Source organism: Strix aluco, chromosome 5 (genome assembly GCF_031877795.1).
Source record: "Strix aluco isolate bStrAlu1 chromosome 5, bStrAlu1.hap1, whole genome shotgun sequence".
Classification (NCBI taxonomy): Eukaryota; Metazoa; Chordata; class Aves; order Strigiformes; family Strigidae; genus Strix; species Strix aluco.
The window spans coordinates 57,676,725-57,686,741 of NC_133935.1; the positions used below are offsets into that span (position 1 = coordinate 57,676,725).

Sequence of the window (10,017 nt, forward strand, 5' to 3'; positions counted from 1 at the left end):
AGATACTCTTATTTCATGTTTGACCTGTGTTGAAGAATGCAAGCAGTGTGATAAACAGGACATTTAAGAACTAGGTTTTACTTCCAGTGAGATTTGCAACATATGTTTTTCTCCACCTTCAGTAGAATGTACTTCAATTCCTTCTCTCAGTATAATGAGGAAAGTGAAACTTAAGTCAAGGTACAGGAGGACTTCCAAAACCCATTTTCTTACAGTGTCGCAGATCTCCATTGCTTAGTATAAGGTTTCTCAGGAGCAATTCTCCTATAGTCCTTAAAGGCAAGCTATAAAAAAGCATTCCAGTAACCACAGTACGTTTTAAGTAGAATTTAGAAACCTAAATCTAAAAGATCTGTAAGAATACTGATTAATCTAAGAACTGCTTAAATGTCCAGGACCCCATATGGGATTCATGTTCTAGATACCTAGACATCTACAGCATCCATAACTGTTTCTTCTCACATAACTTGGATCTACAGTGTCAGCATTTCAGTCTGAACTGGTCATTCATACCTCTTTATAATGAATGATCAAAAATACATAAGGTACAATTCAGTTCTATTTTAGGCATTAACATTAGCATGAGATCTATTATGCCATAGAATTATCCACTTCACTGACCATAAGAAGAGTCTGTTTTGCTCAGATGATTTAGACTCTGATGGGTCTACATTTTTATGAGGAAACTTAATTTGATGCCTGTTGCATGTGCCAAGATTCGCCTCCATGGAGTGGTTCAGCAGCTTTTGAGTGCCTCATTTGTACATAAGGCTGTTTCTAATTCAACACTAGACCTAGATCTCCTGAGATGAGGAATCTAGTAGGCGTGGTCTGAAACCATCTATGCTAGAGTGGCAACAAAGAGAAGATTGCTGTGTTGGATTATGCAAAATGCAAAACATGAATGAGGTACATGAGAAAACTGCTTTAGACTCTGAAGTTTTGTCAAACGTAAGAAAATAATTTCCTGCTGGATCAGTGGAATACTCCCTCAGCATGAGGGTGGATGTAAACACCCTCTGGACCACTGCATTTGTTCTGGATAATCACATATTTCATGCTGACTTGTGACTTCCATGCCCAGAGCCTGGTATGAAGGAATGGTAATACGTAATACCTGTTGTGAAAATTACTGTTTAAGTCTCAGTGCTTAATGTTTGGTGAAGGGAGGGTTCATCTATTACAAACAAACCCAGTCATGATCAGGATTACAGAGCAGATGAAATTCTTCGAGAGAGGAGAAAGACCCTCATGTGAAAATAACATAAGCTGGTACACTTTTTGGACCTATTAGAAAAGAAAAATCTGTGGTGCCATGTGCCCATATGCCTACAAATATGTTACATCTGTGTAGAGTTACGTTCATTTTGAAATAAGGTTATAAAGTAGGTATGTTTATTCAGTGCTGAGGCACACGGGAGAACACTCCTCCACAAACGTGAGCACCTCCCGTGGCACCTTGTCTTGGCTTTATGCTACAAAGCATCACATATTCATAATACACCTATACATATGCATGACCTATTCCCGCTTCATATTATAATGAGCCTGAAAGTCATTTTCATATGTTCCACCTTGGTCTCCTCCTAGTCGCGTCTGCGCAGTGTGTCCCGGTGGTCATGGGCTGGGGTCGCAGAGATAAAGTAGCTCCTCTTCCTCACTCTTGAACTTTTTACCTCTTTTCCTTGAACAGTCTCTATAGCCTCCTGGACTCAGGCCAGACCATCGGGTTGGTTTTGACCAGTTTTTAAGACTGTCTTCCTATTCCATCAGGAAGCATTCCCTCACAGCTTCTATTAATCAAGATTTCTGTATTGTTCTGCTCTCTGGCCCATCAACGGTGATCTATTAATCTTAGTTATCTTTTAACTAATGGGCCTCTAGACCCTAGCCTGATCTCTAAGTCGTCCATATTTATCTCTAAACTAAGTTATATCTTCATTTCTTAAGTGCCTAATTTCTATATCCTATTTTAATTTCCTAGCTCCTCATCTCACAACCATAAAGTAAACAGTACGTATTTTATCTCTAGGAGTGCAAATATATGTAGTGTTTACATTCACACTTTCTGAGGCAGCTTTTGCCTGAGGGAAGGTCTCAATTATTCTATCTGTACCTCCAATCATCTAAATTAAAGCTAGAGATAGGGGTAGCATGAGAAAGAAGTATGTACCACTTCTTCCTGTGCCCAACAATGGTAGTACGCTAATACTGGTAATATTGTTGAATCTAAACACTTGGCACCACTATCTGTTTTACTATGAAATGACCAGGTAGTAGAAAGATGCATTTCCCTTTATCATCACATTTCATCAGCACAAAGCAATATCAACAGGTCGTTCTGCCTAGGAAAAAACTCCATCAATATCTCTTACTGGCTTGAATTTATTTTTGCATTTAGAGGATTGGGAAATAACCTGTTCATGCTCACTTTTCAAAAAATGGAGTAATTTTGAGATGTATAGAGTATGTTGTTCACAGAAATAATACACTGTGTTTCATCTGTTGTTTTAGGATCTGATCATTCCCCTAGTGAATTAATGTTACTTTACAGAGGGGAATTTCAAAGATAACTTTCAGTATTTCCCTGAGAAAATCCTACTCTAGGAGTGATACTTTCTTCTGTGCAATCGAAATCAAAATACCAGCAGGAAAAGGGCATCATAAATGAAGCCTTTTCATTACTCATCCAAAATATCACATATTGCTGTTAAACTACAGGGGAAAAGAACCATGAAAAAAAGACTTTGGAATCAAAAGTAAAGAATAGAGACAAGGGACAAGGGCTGACCAAATAATCTAAACCACTGCTTCCTTCATTATGCTTTGCAAACACAAAGTGGTCCATGAGGTCCAAGTGTACTCATGAAGTTGCTCAGGAAATATTTAGATTTGATAGCAGTCCACAGCTCAAAATTTATGAGAAGGATATTCCATGATGTGGAGGTTTTGGATCTTGCTATGAAAGTAAAAAAAAAAAAAAAAGAAAAAAAAAAGAAGAAACAGACAAGGAGAAATATAAAATTGAGCAGAACATTGCTTTTGGAGGTGTGATGATTTCAGAAGAAGTGAAAATTAAAAAATTGCTAGATATTCCCCACTACAGAAAATTTGCAAGTGTCCATCTACTACAAAATTCCTGAGAAAAACATGTTATAGCATATACTCATTGCATTTCCTCTCCACACGATTATCAGACCGACCTGGTTTGAGCCCAGAGGGAAACTGAGCACAATGCAGCTGCTCATTCACCCTTTTCCCCTCAGGAATGGAAAGGAGAAAATAAAGCAAAAGGCTTGGGAATTGAGATAAGGATAGAGAAGGATGACTCACCCATTACAGTCACAGCAAAAGACAGTCATTAGGAGAAGAAAAAAAGAACATCAGTTTATTCAAACACTAACAACAACATTTAACAAAACAGAGGACAGTGAGAAGTATTGCCACATCTTAAAAAACACCTTCCCCCCACCCCTCCCTTCTTCTGAGGCTCAGCTCTGTTCCTGATTCCTCTACCTCCTCCACTCCAGCAGTGAAGGGGACAGGGAACAGAGTTACACTCATTCTGCCACTCATTCCCCCTCGGGGCAGGGAGGGGATTCCTCACATTCTTCCCCTGCTCTAGCATGATTCCCCTCTAACAGGAGAGAGTTCTCCACAAACTTTCTCTGACATGAGTCCTTCTCACAGGTCACAACATTTCCCAAGCTGATCTGGTCTGGGTCGCTCTTGCATGTTACAATCCTTCCAGTGCCGAACTACCACACAAGGGTCTTCTTCCCTCAGAGTCCTGGCCTTCTTTGGGCACAGTCACCTGCTCCAGCGTGGGTTCTGCCACAGGCTGCAGGTGAACATCTGCTCCACCATGGTCCTCCATGGGTGGCAGAGGGACAGCCTGCCCTCTCACCACAGTCTGCAGGAGGATCTCTGCTCCAGTGCACCTCCCCCACTTCTTCCTCCTTTCTTCCATTGATGTCAGTGTTCGCACAGATGTTCCACACAATTCCTCCTCACAACTCCAACTCCTCCTCCCAGATTCCCCTTCTTAAATATGTTATCACAGAGGCACAACCACCATTGCTAATTGTCTTGGCCTTGGCCAGAGGCAGATCCAACTTGGAACTGGAAGAGCTTTGAGGAACTTCTTACAGGGGCCACCTCTGCAGCCCCCTCCCATGTTACCAAAATCCCAGCACACAGACTAAACCAGAACAGCTTCTCAGTGGCACAGTGAACTGGCTAATGAAGGAAGTCTCTCATTAATCACTAGGGAAACACTCTTCAGCAAGGTGATCTTCTAAATCATTCATTTAGCTGAAAGTACTGAAAACTTTAGATTGAAAGTCTGTCAAGGCACAATCATGGTTTATCTGGGAATCTCACTAAAAAGTTGTGTACAAAAAATATGTCTGTGGGGGGTGAGGGGCAGTTAACTGGATTTGTTCCTTCTTTCATCTCTGTGGGATATTCAGTAGATCTTAATGTTTATTAATTTTATCACCTCAGAATGGTCTGCATTAAGGAATTTGGTCTTCTCTGGTTTTGCCAGAGGAGACATTGATTCTCATGTCTCTGATCCTTGCCACTTGTTCTCACAGCCAGAACAACTATTTTCTGATTTTTTTTTCACATTTTGTTTAAATCACTTGACACTTGCATATATATGGTCTCTGACATGGAGGTGGGCTGGGTGATCCCTGTCATTAGTTTTCAACTGAAAGAAACAAATGAACTAGAGCAATGAATTCTGTAATAGGCTCCCTGACAGCTGTAATCTAATTTCAGCAGCTCATAGCCTTTGCATTTTACTCACAAAGTCCTATTTGAATGCACTAGTGAACAGTCATGCATTCAAGTATCATTTGTTGTCTAAGGCATATAATTTCTTTAAGGTCCTACTGAGATCATTTTCTATTCCAGTAGACCTCAGAGGGTATAACCTCTGGATGGGAAGCTTACCTTAAGAATGACATTGTGTTTATGCCCACAGGAAAAATATATAGCAAGTTGTTCTCTAAACTGAATAGCTAGGTTACAGTCCTGGTTTTCACTACAAAATCTTGACTTTTAATGTTTAAAAATTTCTATTTTCTAGGCATCTGTTCACTATATGCAAAGATTCAGGCACAGAGACATGCTGTCCTTCAACAGCCATTTTCAAAAAAACTCAGCAACAACAACAGGCAGGAAACATTCAAAAAACTTTATTCTATTAAAAAGACTGAATTTAGTTCAGACTAGGAAGAGCTGGGTGATGCACGGTTTCAAATGTTTAACATCCTGAATCCTATAATAAATTTTTCATTTTATATGTACCTGGAGTATATATGAATATAAACCTCTTGGATCATTCAGTCCAGTAATGTACTACTGCAGGCAATTATGTCATGTCATCTACTATAGTTATCTAAAGGCAACATGACATTTCTGCATCCATTAGGGATGCAAAATCCAGGGGTTATTTTAGATTTGCCCATTAGGAAGTTATCCTGGAATGGTAAATTGCAGCTCAGCTCTCCTCTGCTCGGGGGCCACTCAAAGCTGATCCACTGATGCCCTGCAGTAAATGAGAGGCAGCTAACTGCTCTTCCACTGAATGAAAAGCTGCCTCACTTGGTCTTATTTCTGCTGAGAGAGTGAGCCTACGTGTGGACAGACACCATGAGTGAGTGACTGACTAACCCCTTGTATATGTGGGTGATAAAAGCCCAGTTACCTTCTGTGGAAGGTTAGCTTACATTTACCACTGCAAAGGGGAAGCTTCCTATCACAGTGAGAGTATCCATGCTTTTATACCTCATTAACTTGGGATGATTCAAAGTAGCTTATTCTGAACTTATTTAAAATACTTTTGCTAACGTGACCTTCTGAAGTTTAAATTCAGGTCCTTTTCAGTTGAGCTAAACACAATGATCTAACACCTACCTTAAAATAATGATTTGTGTTCCTTTATAGGGAAGTCTTTTCAGAAACCAACTTTCTGATGGTTAGACATTTGGTTTTGAACTCCCATTTAAATTTATTCATGATGAGTTATCGTTGTTTGTTCTTGGGCTAACATTTCCCTTCAGTTTATGTAACATTTATTCCCCAGTGCACCTACAGATAGCAGCCCTGTTCCTTCACAGCTTCTGTTTTGGTAGACAAGATGAAACTCATTTATCTCACCCTGTGTGTTAGACTCCCTTCTCTGATACAGCTGGTAGCCTTTCTTCACATCTGCATTCCAAATTCATCTGCCTTGAATGTGTGTACAATGTGTACATTACTACCAGTGAAGTTTCAACAGGGTCTTTTAAGAAGGAATTATTATGATCCTCATGTGTATTAGAATATCCTTACTAAAGCAACTTCAGATAAATTAACTTTTTCAGAATCACAGTGTATTTGTTGTTCATAAATATCTTGTGACTATCTAATACACTTAGGTGATTGTCTCCTTGTGTTTCTTCTGCTTATTGATCTCACAGATAAATGCAAAAAGCCATGGGTTTTAATTTTTCTTGTTGAATTTCTCTCATTTCTATTCACTCAAGAACTTTTCTCATACAATACTGCAGTCCTTCTATACTGACAATGTCCTTAAACTTGTGTCATTGTCAAATGTCAGTAATGCTAACCAGTTTTCATACCAATATAATAAACTGAGGAATGCACTACTCGCATCTCCCCACTTTAAATCATCTTTTCATCACAACCAGCTACCTTCTTGTCTTTAACTAATTTCATACTCATTCAGCAATTTTTCTGTCAACCACCATCATCTCTAATTTAACTGCTTTTCCACTACACTGTACAAATTAATTATTTTTTTTAATCCTACAAGACCAGGTGTTTTATCAAAGAAATATAGAAGACTGGTTTGGCACTCCTACCCTGGGAATCTAATTGCTCTTAACCTAATTTCCATTTTGCAGTGGCTTTAGTAAATTCCTCTTTCAATACCTGTTCTGTAACCTGGCACACCATGACATCAGACTAATGAAGCTATGTTCTTCATGGACATATCCAGTGACAGTAAGTTGTTTGGGGTTTTTTTATCTGAAAACATAATTCCTGCCTTTATTTCCTATTTATAAATGATAAGAAAGTAGACTTTGGTCTTCCTTGGCTTTGCAAGAGTATCATATTAAATGTCTCAAAAATGTTTAGGACCATTCTTTAGCTGAGGAGGCTCCATGTTGACATTTTGAAAAAGATTTTATGTCAGACAGGGGTGTGTAAATTACTAGAACTAAATAGATGTTAACTAAACTCCAAACAGTTTAGTCAATATGACTTTTCCTTTCTCAGTCATGCAGGACCCTTCTGTGTTGTGATTAGAAAAATAACTCCAAGACTTACAAGATCTGAATATACAAGAAAAGATCCAAGAAAATTGACTACATTTGGGCTAAAGACCCATTTATAGTGCATCAAAAGAAATTGACTATTATTTTTTCATATCACCTGTAGTAATAAATCTGAACAACAAATAATGAGATAATATTAAGTACCAACAGAAAGGTTCTCTCGTAAAGGCTCCATATGATGAGGCAACACTGTGACAACATTCCATCCAAATGCTCTAAGATTCACTAGATCTTTTAAACTTTGGAAATGCATTTGGGTTAACAAATATATTTTAAAGTAATAAACTGTATTTTTAAAGTGGAGTAAATAATTGCAAAGAATCTGGATGACCTGACTCCTTATCTAACAGAAACAGATACTGTTAGTGGTCTAACTCCATTAGGTTATACTTGGTTTTTACACTCACACGCAGAATCAAAATCAGACTCACGCAAGGCCACTCCATCAGCGCTGAATGGCCCAGCTGGTTCTAAGGATTAAATGGAATCACAAGAGGTCAAGCAATCACTCAGTGAAAAAAAAATGTAGAAGAGCCTGGAAAAAAGCTAGAGATGAGGATCTCCATTTTATCTTTTTACTGATTGGACATATTAAACATGAACTGAATGTCTACGATGAAAGCTATGGTAATATCAGTGGTAGACAGAGAAGAGGAAATTTTAAAGTGTTTTGAAAGAATAGGCTGAGTTTACATAGTACTGCAATTCAAAGAAATGAAGTTACTTTGCAACTAATATAGAAAAACCTCTAATGGGATGACTGCAACAAACCCCATCATTTCTTTCATCATATGAACCCCACAGAGCATCACAAGAGATACTGGCCTCAATCATTCTCTTCATTTAACTTCATTTTCATCAGGTCAGTAAAGCAAAGAACTCTTGTGCCAACCTGCTCAGCACAATCTGTTCAGCCTCAAGTTGAGGGTGTTTATTGCCTGTACACTGCTACTTTAATATTACTGACATAGAGAATATAAACGTAAGATGTGCCAGGAAAGCTGCTGTATGCTTCAGTTGTCCCCGGAAAATGGAGCAATGTTTCAGTATCAGAGATACCCTATAAAGTGTGGGGCAGCCATGATCTTCCTTGGTCTACATTAGCAGGATGATGTGCTGTCTTTGCTCTATCTTCCCACGAGACATGTCCTGGTTTCACTCTCTGTGCCCCTTGGCTACACCATGTCAGAGAAAATCTTTGGGGCCAATTCATACATCAAGCAAAGGATATTTATGAACTTCTGTTGGGTCATTTCCCTTTATAAGTAAATGTTCACAATGTTTTGTAGGCCAAATTGCATCTTTTATATGATTGTCAACATCATCCCAGAAAAAGCTTTTGTCAGTTAAAGGAGTCTATTGTCAAAGTACCCAGTACAGATAAATATATACTTCAATCCCTTAAAAGTTATATATCAGAAAATATTTTTCAGAAGAATAAAAAAAATCATTCTTGGGGCAGATGGAAAAGAAATAATTTCCTTTCCATCATATAATAAGAGTATAAAAATGCATTCAAGTATTTATGTCTGGAAAGCCATTTCAATATAAAAAATTTACCCATTTTGGAAAATCTATAGGCGTGGAATATATGAAACAGGAAAGAATTATACTGTCTTGAGCATTGAATTTACCTTTCCATTATCTTATGTTGATGATTAAATTATGCTGATGTGAGGGTTATTGTGCCCTTGAGCCAAAGTTTAACAGTCCACTTACAGTCTAGTAATAGAGATTTTAAGGAATGATGATTCTGTCATACTGCTGCTGTTATAAGAGATATATTTGGATGGCTGTTCACAGACAAATGTATTTAAATGAAATGAGCATCATATCAATCATGATCTGCAACACATCTCAGATTTTTTCTGGCACTTTATCTATTTAAATTACATCAAATTATAAATACTGTGAATATCAGCAGTTAAAGTAATCTTAACCTAACAACAAAGGAGATAGCAGAAATTTTTTGTTACTTCATTGTGATCTACATCATTGCATTTTGTGAAATTATTGGCAGAACTTGCCTCACCATTTTCACTTTGTAGAGATTTCTACATCATTCTTAAAATTCATTATACTGCAGAGGCACAGACCATTGTTGAGAGGTGATATATCATATGCCTCAAAATATATACTTGCCAACTGCATGGTCTATAAGGCCCTGAAATAAGGTGCCCAATGTTAATAATTGCCATACAATAATAATTGAACTTTAACATTACAAGGCTTTTTAAAGGTTTTTTTTAACATCATAGGTGTGAAGCATTTCATTTACTTCAGTTGGTGTGACACCTTACCTGCTTGTATCCTACCCTAGTGATGTTTTCTTAAACATATTTTCTGAGACAAAGTGACAATGACTAAACTTCAGAACTGTATCCAGTAGCAGGTATATGCCTTGAAATAAAATCTCTTTTCCTAAGGACATTGTCTGTTCTTTCTCTTTTCCAGAATTAGGAGGTGGGGTGGGGGGTGGGGGTGGGGAATAAAAAAAAAATAAAAGAAGGTCCATCAAATCACAGACTTTATTAACAAAAGCTATTAGATAAATAAAAATTATTATCTAAGCTTCTGGAAAATCTGTCAGACTAAATATAATCACAAAGTTTTTGGAGTAAGCCAAGCTGTTCCTTTTATTAAGTGTAACATGATCTGTGCAACT

At 37.8% G+C, this 10,017-nt stretch overlaps 1 long non-coding RNA gene across 1 annotated transcript; it reads left to right on the top strand.

Moving 5' to 3' along the window:
* The first annotated feature begins 6,933 nt into the window (after positions 1-6,933).
* On the top strand, positions 6,934-9,777 carry LOC141924645 (uncharacterized). The gene is made up of 2 exons (XR_012623618.1): positions 6,934-7,017; positions 9,611-9,777. It is a non-coding gene; the product is annotated as an uncharacterized LOC141924645 (long non-coding RNA).
* The last annotated feature ends 240 nt before the right edge of the window (positions 9,778-10,017 follow it).